This window comes from Anomalospiza imberbis, chromosome 1 (genome assembly GCF_031753505.1).
Source record: "Anomalospiza imberbis isolate Cuckoo-Finch-1a 21T00152 chromosome 1, ASM3175350v1, whole genome shotgun sequence".
NCBI classification, from domain to species: Eukaryota; Metazoa; Chordata; class Aves; order Passeriformes; family Viduidae; genus Anomalospiza; species Anomalospiza imberbis.
Genome location: NC_089681.1, coordinates 8,958,515 through 8,971,523, shown reverse-complemented (window position 1 = coordinate 8,971,523; position 13,009 = coordinate 8,958,515). Strand labels below are relative to the sequence as shown.

At 39.9% G+C, this 13,009-nt stretch overlaps 1 long non-coding RNA gene across 1 annotated transcript; it reads right to left on the bottom strand.

The window, feature by feature from the left end:
* Positions 1-279: 279 nt before the first annotated feature.
* On the bottom strand, positions 280-5,479 carry LOC137475122 (uncharacterized). Its single transcript, XR_010999705.1, has 2 exons — positions 5,296-5,479; positions 280-377 (listed from the first exon to the last, which is right to left on the bottom strand). It is a non-coding gene; the product is annotated as an uncharacterized lncRNA (long non-coding RNA).
* Positions 5,480-13,009: the final 7,530 nt, after the last annotated feature.

Below are 13,009 nucleotides of genomic sequence, written 5' to 3'. Positions count from 1 at the left end.
GGCAGAATGGCTCCATGTGCAAACAGTAGCAATAGGGCTGTTCTGTTCCTGTCATCCTGGTCCTGGCCCTGGGCACCACAACAGTCTGAGCATGTCATGCTGATGTCACCCAGATCCCATCCTCACCTTCCTGCTACTTATATTGTTCTTTCTAGAATGATAGCTATGTGTGATTAGGTAGGAATTTATGTACACATTTAAAAATAAGTTTCTTCTCCTGCAAAATTTAAAAGGAAAAAAAAATGGGAGGAAGAAAGGAAAAAGCTATTTATTCCAGTATCATTATCTTAAATGGGTTTACTTCTCCTTGGTGAGATATTTTGCATTTCTGAGGCTTGTTTGAACCTTCAGCATCCTCATTTCCATGTTCTTCACTGCTTAAAAGGAAACAACAGGGATACTGCTCAGCTCTCATACAGATCTACCATGCCATGCCATTTTCTGGTGGAAACAATTTACCAGATAAGGAAACTATCTGTTACTGTACACCAAAAAGATGCAGGAATTAATTCAGTAATCTAGATGTACTGGAGCTGGGGTCATCTCCTCTCATGTTACCAATACAAGACTATTTGAAAAGGTCTTTTTTTACAAACTACTAAAAAACACAGTTACTACTTTTTTTTCTATCTCTGTTTAACATATATCTCTTAACACTTGCTCTGGCCTGGATTTTTTCTCCAAGGATAGTGTCTTGCTCCAAGGAGTAAGTGCCAAGTTGCCATGTGCAAGTGTCTCTCATTGACTTATGAATGCAGGCTCCAGCAGCAAAGGTGGCACAGGGGGTGATAAAATGATAAGATTGTTACAATACAGCATTAAAAAGATTTTTTTTTCTCCCTTGGAAGAGGAATGATTCATTAGAAGTGAAGAAAAAGTGAGATGTGAGCAGAGGAAAATTAAGAAAGGCTTTTCGCAGTGGACTGAAATCACTCCAGGCCAGATTGCACCAGCCAGAGGGAAATTTCAGTGCAGAAATGACAAACATAAAGAGTATAAATGCATTTCTACAGATTGAAAACTTGCTTGATCTTCACATCTCTTCCTTCAGGTTTCCAAATGTTCTTTGGAGGGTTTTGTCATTTGTGGAGGAAGTTTTCAAACTGAGAACTAGATTTGAACAGTTACTCTCTCATAACCAGTCTTCTTCTCTTCTCTTGCCCTTCCCCATCTGTAAGGACCATCCCACTCATCAATATTCAGTCTCAGAATCTTGTACATCAGGGAACAGGAAAACAATATAAAACAGAAGAAGAACTCTCAGACACTTGGGGAATATTTTAGAGGGCTGATGTGATTTGCTCAGTGGAAGTACCCACCTGGAGTTAGCCCACAGCACTTCCTCATGGGAAGAGGTGCTTTTAGAGAAAAGGGGCTTTTAAAGAAGAGCTGCCCTGAACTAACTCAGTTGCCAGAAGTGGTGCAGTTGTTACCTGTTGTCACTGGTGAGATAGATCTATCCTAAATGCATGAGTCAGGACCCTACTGCTGCACAGAGATTTGCATCAAATCCTTTTTCAGTACAGCAGGTACAGCAAAGATGATTGAGATTTCATCTGAACAAAAGTGAGAAACAATACTCAAAGAAAAACACCCAGATGTGTGAATGGGAAGAGGGGTATCATTGGGAGGACCAGGATCATTAGGTATCTGCATGAAGTCCAAATGCAATTTTAGTTCCCTATTGCCAGTGAAGCATTCAAAGTCAGACAGGATGACAAGGACAATTATGTCCCTGCAGCTCTCACTGAAGTGAGACATGCAACTGCAAGAACAGACGGAGCTGATAGCAACTATTGGATGAGAAAACATGATTGAAACATTAGGACTGAGACACAATTAGAAGTATCACTTTGTATTAGTCTGAAGAAAAATGCAGTGGTATAAAATTCTGCCTATTCTTCTGCAGCCAGTAGACAAATAGAGGATCAGCAGGAAAAGAAAAATATGGGAACATTGTAAGGGGAAACCCTTAGGGAAGGTATAGCAGTGCAAAGAATTGCTTGACAACATCCGAGAAATAAATGTACTAAAAAACAGTAGTAGTTTTTTCTGAGGGGTTCATTTGCACAGAGAGTTACTTTTTAAAACTTGTGCTCCTTTTAGCCAAATCTGACTTTCTTTAGCTCATGATGGAAGGGAGGGGGAAGGGAAGGAAAGGAAGGAAAAGAATCTAGCAGAGAAAGAGAAAAGAAAGAATAAAACCAAAGCTGCAAAGTCAACCCAAAATCTAAAATTCAGGTTGAAAGGTTAATGAATGCAAATAGCTCAACTGGGGTGCTGCATATTGAAAACTACAAATCATGTTGAACAAGGGAGTAATCAAGAAAGGAAGGAAAAGAAACACACTGGGCCATGGCAAAGGCACAATTAAACTCACTTGATGTAAGTCCAATGCTTTTTCATGGAGATACATCCAGTGCAAATGAGGTCCATAACTGGAAAATATGATTTGGCACCTCTTTCTTTCCCTACTGAAAACATATCTGCTGTTTTCATTTTTGTATAAACAGATGCTTGTACAAATATTTCTAGTTTTCTATAGCCAGATTTAATCCAATAAATTAAAGTGTTCTCAAAGTGTAGCAATATCTACAACATCAAAGTACCTCCATGTACTCTCAAAGCCCAAGGTGAAATCAGCAATGCTGCACAAAGTGCCATTGCCAATGACCACAGCTCAAGGGCTCGGGGACAGTGGACACAGGAGCCAGCAGTGCTCCCAGACAGGTTTGTGAATGGACATCAGCAGAATGGACATCATCAGAGGGCCTATAAACCAACCTTCAAATGGCACAGGGGAAAACAATGAGGAGCTTGCAGCATTTGACCAGCTTGTTCAGACGGTCTGCACAACTGCTCTGCATTGCAGAGAGAGAACTTCAGAGCACGGAAAGTTTTGAATTTATGCTAAAAGTGGGAGCTAGGCATGTTGTACCTGAATGCAAGTATCTGGCCATATCTGGCATTCTGGGACTTACACAAGCTGCATCTGGTTTCTATGTGAAGTTTCATTTCCAACCCATGAAACCATAAAGAGACTGGGTTGACAGAAGTGTGCAAGGAAGTTGCAGCCTTCCCTATTGGCACTACCTGGGGCACACACTCTGCAACTCATTGTGGAGAGGGTAAAGCCTTCCTTCTTCACAGCTCCTGCTTAAAATGCTTTGGATGCTCCCAGCTGAGAAGTTGCTTCTGGACTTTCCTTGGATGTTGCAGTATGACATTCAAGGAATGTGAAACTGTATTTTTATTTTAGCAATCACTAAAAGAACTTAAGCATAGGTCAAGACAAAGTAAGCAGACCGAATGGTCTCATTAAATAATAATCTTTTTCAGTAACAGTTAGGCAGAATTTCAAAAATCTCTCTTTTCACTGCTTCTTTCATTCTGTTTTTTTTAATAGTATTTAAAAAAGCCAAACAAATAACTAGAGGACCAATCCATATGTTTGCTATAACTGGAGATTTCTGAACCTAATATAATCAGTGTTTTTGTTTGTTTGCCCTATAGAGTCTGGCTGCTTCTTAGCTGTGGATTATGGTCTGTCATAGAAAAAGCAGCTTTTTAAACTGCTTTCCTTTCAGTTTTAAACTAAAAGAAATTTCTCAGGTCATTATTTTTAATCTGAAAAAATCTGGAAACCAGTAAGAGTATTTAGCTTGAAGAAGAGGAGTTGGAAAGTGTTTTGGTGCAAAAAACAGTTGGAGACCTCATTAAATTCTCTGGGAGACAGAGACTGGCAGAGCTCACATGTTCTGCATGAGGTCTGGATTTTATTAGACTACGTGCTGTGGACCTGTCATATTCAATAAAATAAGACTTTGGTTTCTATTTGTTTCTTAATTAAAGTGTTTTTATAGGAGAATCTGCTCCCTAAAAGAAGATACCAGAAAAATTAAAAAAAATACTATTTAACCCTAAATGGTCAGTGTCAAGTGTCTTATTTAATGCAATAGAAAATCCCAGAACAAAAATGCATTTCACTCCTTCAGAGCTCAATACTCCTGTTTTGTTTTTTAAAAAAATCTACTCTGTTGTAATACATTTTCAACACCCAGTTCCTGCCTTGGGTACTGGTCAGGGTCTCAGTGCCATAAGATTTCCAGTATAAGAGGGTTCCATATAGTCATTCAAGAGAAAGGAAAGTGAAGAAACAAGTAACGTTGTTTCCTTTACTTTTTTAAACTGAAAAAAAGTCAAGACAAACATCTGATGACTCTGCATGGGTTTAAAAAAATTCCAGAAAAATGAAAGACAAAGGTCACCTTCATAGCTTAGGGTGTGCTTTTTAGTATAGGTTTTGCCCTGGGATTTTCTCCTTCAGAGAAAGTCAAAGAAAACAAAGAAGAAAATCTTCAGTGTGAAGCTGGCAGGAATATCCATAAATGTGCAAATTGCTTCCAAATCTAAGTGGATAAAGCAAAAAAATAAAAAAAAAGGGGATTTTTGAAAACAGATTAGAGGCTGCGCTCGAGGAAGTCAAGAACAAGGACTGGACAAACCCTCACAGGCAGAGGGACCTTTATTCATTCCCAGAACGACTGTGCAGTTTCCTCTTAATAAGACATTAAGTTACACTGCTAAAATTATGTGGTTTCAAGGTCTGAAAAGGGCAATTAGTCTTTTCGCAGTAATCCCAGTAGTAAATAAGACTCAAAGAAACCTGCCTGAAACAAAGTGTTATTTAACACATTACACAGGGTATCTTTAAAGAGCTTACTTTTTAAAATGAGGAAATGGTAAATCATCATCCACATAAGCAAAAAAAAAAAAAAAACCAAAAAAACATGATGTACAAAGTATCCAAGAGTAAACAGCAAAACACCTTTTTTTGTTGGGTTGTTAGGGCTTTTTTTTGGTGTTTTTTTAGTTTATTTCTTCTTGTATAACTCCCACATCAGTAAAGCAGCCCTGAAAATGAATCAGCAGTATTAACTCCCTGGGCAATTATGTGCTGTGAGGGGCAGGTTCTCCTTTCTCATGTATAGTTAAGAAATGCATTTGTTTTTCTCTTTTAAACTGAACATACTGCTCTTTGGCCTCACCAGGAGGCAAGCAATCAAACAAACAAACAAATCCAACCAATAAACCAAAAATAAAACCCCAAAACTGAAAGCCCCAGTGAACTCAGAATTTAATTCTCTATTAATAAATGAGGGCATCAGAGCCTGGGGAGTGTGTATGGAGAAATGGTCCCTTAAGTGCCAACCTAACAATTCCATAGAGCTTTTTTCATGCAAGTTCTGGAAAGAAGCTTTATTAAATGATTTACTCTTTAGCCTCAGCACTTACCTTAGGAGAATCTGGCTGGAAGCTGTCTGCAGCCTGCTGTTAAAAACCCTGCCTTGTGCCAAAAAAGGAGTGCAGGAAGAAGAGATGAGTAGATCCAGGGACTGAGTTTTGTCTGGGCATTTTGAGGTGGTTTACTTTGCTCAGAATGAGCTTTCATCAGCAATGCAGTTACTGCAAACCCTGCACTGGGGCTCAGTCTGGCACTGTTGTGAGGAACTTTGTGTGCCTGGTTTTTATTCAGACCTGATGATATCTCCAGTATTGCTTAAAGCATAACTAATGCTGCAACTACCATCCTGTTTTGCTACTCTGGGTCTGCCAATTCTTCTCACATCTTCCTTCCCCTAGAGCATATCCCAGTTTATGTTCCTAATTTTCAAAGATCTCCAGTTCTTCCCTACCTGTCTTTCTTATCAGTTAGCAGCTTGGTTTGCTCCTTCCTTTCCTCTTAAGGTGGCTGTGTTTTTGATTTAAATCCTTCTCCCTGCCCCAAATTCCTTTCTAACATTTTTTTTTATGTGTGAGATAAATATAATTTTAAAAGTTTTAAGCCTATCAACCTGTCTGCAGCCCAGCCTCACCTCAAAACCCACTTTGGGTTAAAGCAGCAGCTGCCATAAAAAAACACCAGTGGGTGCATTGCAACAACACCTGCTGATTGGGGATTTAGAGAACATTTAAATTGAGTTAAAGCTTGCCATTACTCCTTACCTCAGACCTTTTCACTACTGCTTGCTATTAATTTCCTTTTCCTGTTATAATTGCCCTGAAAACTGAGATAAGTTCTTGGTGCCTGGATCATCCTATTGTGCAGTAGGATGATTCCTGGCCAGCAGTCAGTCTGCATGGCATGCACAGAAGGAAAGGGATGTTTATGTTTAGGGCTGTTAGTGGAAAATTGTGGACTCTGGCACTGAAAACTTAACAGATCTTAGCTGTCACATCCTTGCAGTCTACAGCCTTTATGGTACTAGGTACCATGGAATTTTGGATATGGATATACTAACATATTAGCATGTTTGTAGCCTAGCCATGTGGAGGTGGTGTTTGTTTGTCTCACAGCCAGATCCACTGCAGAGCTTGCCTGAAAACAAAAGGCAGCTTAGTCAGTTTTCCCATATAAGCAATTCTTTGAAGACATGCAAAGAGGTTTTCACAGCTGCTAAAAAAGCAATGCCAGGACACTTAATATACCTTCCTTCTAAATTATCTCCGTGTTTCAGAAAGGCTACAGCATTTGTACAGGATTATGGTGTGCTGCATCTGCCTGGGAAACTATGGTTTTGTGGGTTCCTTGTGAACTGTACTTTAAAATTTAAAAGACCCCACATTTTCTCTTAACTGTTCTTAAACCTCAGCTTGCCATTTCCTAATCTTCCCCCTCAGCTACCAGCCACCTTCCTGCCTGTCGTTCTCAGACTGGTCTGTATGAACAGGGGCAGAGGCTGAGCAGAGCCTGGGGATGAATGAGATCACTCCTGTCACAATTTGGCACTGAGTGGGTCTTGGGCTGAGGGGAAGGAGCAGCTCCTTGGTCTGGAACATCGCTCTCCTGCAGCCCTTTCCCTCCTGTCCCTGATGCATGTGGGCTGTGGAGCTGCAGGGCACAGAGCAAAGCCCTCCATGCCAGTGTGAGCCAGAGGAATTGGCCCCAGTGATGTTCCTGAAGAGCAGGCAGCAAGAGCAATCCATCCTTTCCCAAAGCCATGGATGGCTGCAGTGAGAGTTCCTGCTCCACCCTGGCTATAAGCAGGGTCTGTTAAAATGTTCACACTGGGTACAGGGGGAGGTTCCCCTCAAACAGTGCCCTTCCTCCTCTGATGAAGAGCCAGGAAACCTGAAATGGCAGCTCCCCTGGGCTAAGGAAAGCTGAGAGTTTGGAGAAACTGTGAGATTTGTGCTTTCATAAGGCTGAGGTCATGAGATGGCCTCACAAAGGCCACCAAAGAAAGAGCTGCAGTAGGTAATAGGCGATCTTAAAATGGTTTGCATTGTGGTGCTGCTTGGAGGAATAATTCCCTACTTGGCTGACAAACACATGGATCTTTCTCATTCCCCACACCCTCCAGAGAGCCCACCCAAGCTGGAGGACAGGGCTCTGCCTGTTGGGCAGATGTCTCTTTACACAGTAGTCAGCTGGGCTGTGGAGAAGCTGCCTCTCTGCCAGATCAGTCCCACTGTGAAGATCTCACCAACTCTCTAAAACAGCCTGAACATCTTGTAATCTACCTCTTATTCCTTGCTTTTTGGGAGATTTTCAATGTCACCATTATATATCTCAACATATACCTCAATTTTCTCTAAATAAGGCAGGAGTAATGGGTTTTTTTCTTTCCTTCCTTCCTTCATTATGAAGATCAACTTGTTAAAGTCTAAATTTCTGGGGTCTACACTACCATATTCATATGGTAGAAAATATTCATTTAACTAGAATGGTAGAAAATATTCATATAACAAGAAAATATTCATATAAAACATTCATAGATACTAGAAAACTTTCATATAGATGCTAGAAAACATACACAAGTCCATTATATGTGACTGGGTTACTTGGGGTTTTATTTTGCCTTTCATCTGTCAATGATGCCATTGACTACAGCTGCATTAAGAACCCTTAGAAAATCTCACTGGTCTCCATGTTTTGTCCATTCTTTTGCCACCATCTCAGAAGCTGAGTGGTAGCTAAAGAAAGAAGATAAAGAGCTGTGTTTCATTAGAGATCCAAGCCTAGAACCTCAGAGAAGTTATAGACAGGGTAGCATTTAATATTGCTAGAAAGCTCCACCTTACCTGCACAACAGTAACTACTAACAAGCCTCTATACAAATGTCAGCAACTCCCTCAGCAGCAGCTGCTCAGTCTACTTTTTCAGGCCCTAGAACAGGCACCAGCCGCAGCACATTTGCTTTCCTGTCAATAATGTTTCAAATATTTTTGCTGTTCATGAAGTTTTAATATCACTGATTGTGGCAATATTGTTGCTAACGAAATAAAAAGCTGCATGACTCAGAAACCACCTCTGCAAGGACATGAAATAAGTGTAAAAATATGCAATTTCTGCATGTGAAAGACAGTTTTCCTTTCCAACAAAAGTTGCAAACTGCACATCCTTTTAGTGCAAGTAACAAGACTCCTGAGAGCCATCTTGCTAATGTGAAGGGAACAGCTCATAGAATTACATTTGTTCATATTTTATTTGCTCTGTTTCACAATGTTCAGGAGTTGTTATTGTCTAGTTCTTTAGAATTACACATTTTAAGACGAAGCTATAGCACAGCTTTTAGCTTTGCAAGTCCTAGTTTAATCTGCATTTTTATACTTTTGCTGGGCATTTGCTAGAAGTCCAGCTGGTGGGAGATTCAAAAACAACTCATAGCTGCTGCTCACCAAACCCACTGGCAGGGGCACGGTCTCACCCCCTTTGTCCCAGCACCTACCTCTTATTACAGAGATCAGTTTGTATCAGCTCTTAAAGTCCACCCTGGACATTCAGTGACTGCTGACAAAATGCAACCATCATGTAGTAATTTCAACATCTGCAGAACTGGGCCATTAAACGTTGCACTGATAAATAATGATGCTGGCTGTCAGGGTACAGATAGCCTTAAAATAAAGGTTACCCACAACAGAATGACTGGAGTCTGAAAACAGAATCATGTGTTCATTTGTTTTGAGATGTATTTGAAAATACAATTCAGTATGTGCTAGATTAATGATGACAGGCAGAAATCAGATGGTTGGTAGAGGGAAAAGAATCCACATGCCATGTGCCTGTTTCTGCTGTGATGTGATGGGAATTAGTTTAAATATATCTCTTACATCTGTTGATTTTTGGTTCTACTTTTGAGTAATAATCCAATCTGCATCAGTATTTAAAAAATAATTTAGCTCCATACTGCAGCAAAATTTATTATAAAACCATAAATAAACTAAAATGAAGATTGCCCAAGTCCCAGGACTGTAACATAAATGTATAGGGATGGCTAACTCATTTTAACACACACATGAAATATTATTTAAGCTGGCAACCTGCTGGGTTTCTTCATTATATGAAAAGCAATCTTTGAGATTATGTAACAGCTGTAAATATAGCACTGAAACAATTAATGGTTAAAAGAGGCTTGACAGAAGCACTGTCTTTCTTAGTTATTCAGCTATCAGACTCAGAGAAGCTTTGTTGATGCAGCAGCAGACTTCTGCCCTCCAGTGTAATTCTGACTTGTGCTGAGCATCCAGTGAAACTGAAGAACTTCACAGAAAAAGAGGGAATTTATCTCATTTTCCATTATAAACATAATTTGATACTTTTTGTCATACCTGACTGCTTTTTTTTCATAAACACTGAGCTAAGTGCTGTGTCAGAGCCCGAGTGCCCAAAGAGACCTCAGGTCTGCAGCTTTGTCCCTTTTTAGAGCCACTCTGAAGCACCTGGTACTGTGTGATCACACACACAGGTGCTTTCCTGAGCTGGCAATAGCTAATTATGTCCATACACAAGTGATCTTCTGGCCTTTTTGGCCAGATCAGCTTTGAAAATGTTCCCTTTCATTCTATTCTAGTAGAACTGTGTTTCTGCAGTGCTAAAACACCTCACAGGTTCAGACTAATTTCAGAGTGATTTTAGTTAAACTCTTTGTGCCCTAATGCAGGACAAGGGTTTCCACTGTCTCCCTCTGTGCATCTCACATATTATTAGAGTTACATGAAAAACTAAAAGATTGTAAAGAGTCTACATGACAAACACAGACCCATACCAAGCCATGGTTCTGTGACCTGACTGTCAGGCATTTGCAGTTTGTGAGATGAAGTGTTGGATTTGATGCTTATCCCCCCAAACTACTGAAAGACACTATCCAAGAGGACTGTGCTCCCCTGCATGTCCTCCTGGCTGAGGTGCAGGTACTTCCTCCTGTGGGAAGGAGTCAGAGGACACTGCTCTCCCTTGAGGACTGGCTGGCATCGGAATCCTCTCTGAAGGTGCAGTCCAAATATTTTGCCTTTAAACAGCAAATTATGCTCCATTTTTTTCAGCTAGTCCAAATTGGTGGAGTAGTCATAACAAGGATCATTTAAGTGGAATGAGGATGAAGCACAAAAGTAGCACCTTAAATGAAACTGGACCACAGACTGTATCATTAGGTTTCTGAGCTGTAGTACATATTTTAAAACCATAGAAAAATTCTGGCTGCTCTCAGTAGTTTGGGATTTAACTTGTAAAATCAAAATGGATCCAAAATGTTTTATTTTAAAAACTGAAGTACTGTATCAGTTCAGGTCATAATTAAGCCAACATTTGTAGAAGCAATGAAGGAAGGGAGAAACAAGAGAAACATTCAGAACACAGGACACTAGTGAGAATCGGGTATGCTTAAGAACAATGTTTAGGTTGTCATGTCCCTGAGGACTCCTGGGGAACAGGTCTCATGTAATTGAGTGGAAATGCCATCTTACCTGAAATAGTCTTACGAAAATATTTGTTCTAAAAAAATCCATTTTCTGAGAAAGAAGTAGAGCAGGAAAAGATTTTAAATGTAAATCTTCATAAACTTTAATACGTGCAAAAGTACTTTAATAGCTGAGTCCTAATATAAAAACACATTTGCAGAAAGTATGAGCATGGGTGAATATTTTTTTTTACTTTCCCAATAATAGACTAGACTTTCCAATAAATATGCCCATAAGTTTTACTTCTAAAACTACTGAAAATTTTATATGAGTTTAATACTAGAGGGATTTGTGTTTCTATTAACATTTCGGGAGTCCAATTTATTTTCCCAATAGATATTTGATATTCTTGTCCTTTAAAGGCCTTTTCCTTTAAAGGCTGCTTTAAAGGAAATATTTTCCTCCAGTGTTTAAGAGTGTACATCAGGGGAAGAACTGCTTTTTTGAGGCTAGAAAGGAGCTTTTGTCTCCTTTCTATAAATTTACGACAAAACCAGGAAACAATCCAACTTACTGCAATCTCAACTGCATGCTCTTTAAATTGTCAGATTCACAGAAAAATAAATTGCATTCTGGCTGATGAATTTATCTTCTCTATTGATGTGAATAATTTGAAAAGAATTATCAGAATGCAGTTGTATTTTATGGATTTCACGTAATTCTCAAAATTTCATAGTGTGGAAGTATCTTATTTGATGGGAGATGGATCTCTAGCTCATTAGTTAGGAACAGGTCTGGAATACTTGGACCCTTGGCAAAATTGCATTGTCACTTCTGTGTGTATCAAAGACAGATTTAACCGTGTTATTCTCTCAGTTATGGCATCACTGCTTCCCACGGCTTGCTGAAAGCAGAAACAATCTGCCTAAAATATTCTCCTCTGCAAAGTTTTAATTTTGTTTCTATGTAAATAATGCATATGTGCAGGCACTAGTGCTGCTGTCATTACCTGGGAATAAACCTGGAGCTTTCAGCTCCGCAAGTACAGGCCCACACAATCTGAGCAAAAGAAGCAGTTCTGTCACATTCTATTCAATAACAGGCTGCGGCGCCTCTGTTACTCACCGTCGGGAGGGCGAATCTGCGTGCATTAAACACTGTTTATAATATTAAATGTGGAGGTGCCAGCAGAGACTGTGAGGCCCTCATTTGATCAGTTTGGAAGGGTAGGAATCAGGCATGGCATGAAGAGAGGTTGTTCGTGGCTTTGCTTGCAAGCACGTCTGCCTCATTGTGGCTCTCCCTGGCTGTCTACAGTCATTAACTACCACGGCTCTGTAATTCCAAACAAACCGCACTGGAAGCAGCAGCTGCAAATGAAATAATTAAAGTCAGCTTTGCTTTGCTGAATGTTAATAGGCTAATTGTCCCACAGACACTTAATGGAAGCATGTACCTTTTCTGTGTGTGAAGTAGTGAAAGCTTACTTAAATGCTGCAAATGCGCCTCAAATGATCCAGCTAGACACACTACGTGCAGCAGAGGTAAAAGAGAAAAAAAGTCTCAAAGAGATGAAATCTCGATTGCAGGGGAAGGCTGTCTTTAAATGCCTGAGAAATAACCCGTTGCATTGATATTCTGTCAGAGTCTTTCACTGCTGAAGACAGAGAAGTAAAACAAATAAATCCTGTCACTAAGGAGCGAGCTGAACTCAATACAGTGCACAGTGTTTGCAAGGTCAACTCCCTGCTCTCTATAGGCGGGTCTGTTTATAACTGCTGCGCTCAAAACCAAAGCCCACTGCTGATCCCCATGTGCTGACAGCAGTTACTCTCACATTGAAGCCAAAATAATAAATCTCACCAAGCATTCTTCAAAAGGAGACCTGCATCCTTCAGGGTTAACTGCATGGAAGAGAAAAGCAATGTCAGAATGGAGTCAAACTTTAAAAAACACTCTGGAAAAGCTTTGAAAATTGCTTGCTCTGGGAGGGGAAGAGTCTAGAAGTCACACTGATTTTTCCATCACTCTTCTCTTTCCAAACAATATTTATTTGTCTGGTTGTAATTCATATTTTCTGTATGTTTCGCCTTTATTATTCTGTGCCTGAGCTTGAGGAATCCCTTTTCTGTAATTTTTTATCATTTCTCTTCCCCTTTCAAGCTACATGAAGGGGGCACAATTGAAGTGATGCGCTGCTGAGGATAACTGGATCCCCATCATCTTCTGCACAACTATCACACCCACAGAACATGTTCACTCAGTGAATACACAGATTAAAACCTGTGTGCAGCTCTTTTTAGCTGATCATACACACACATTACTTTCC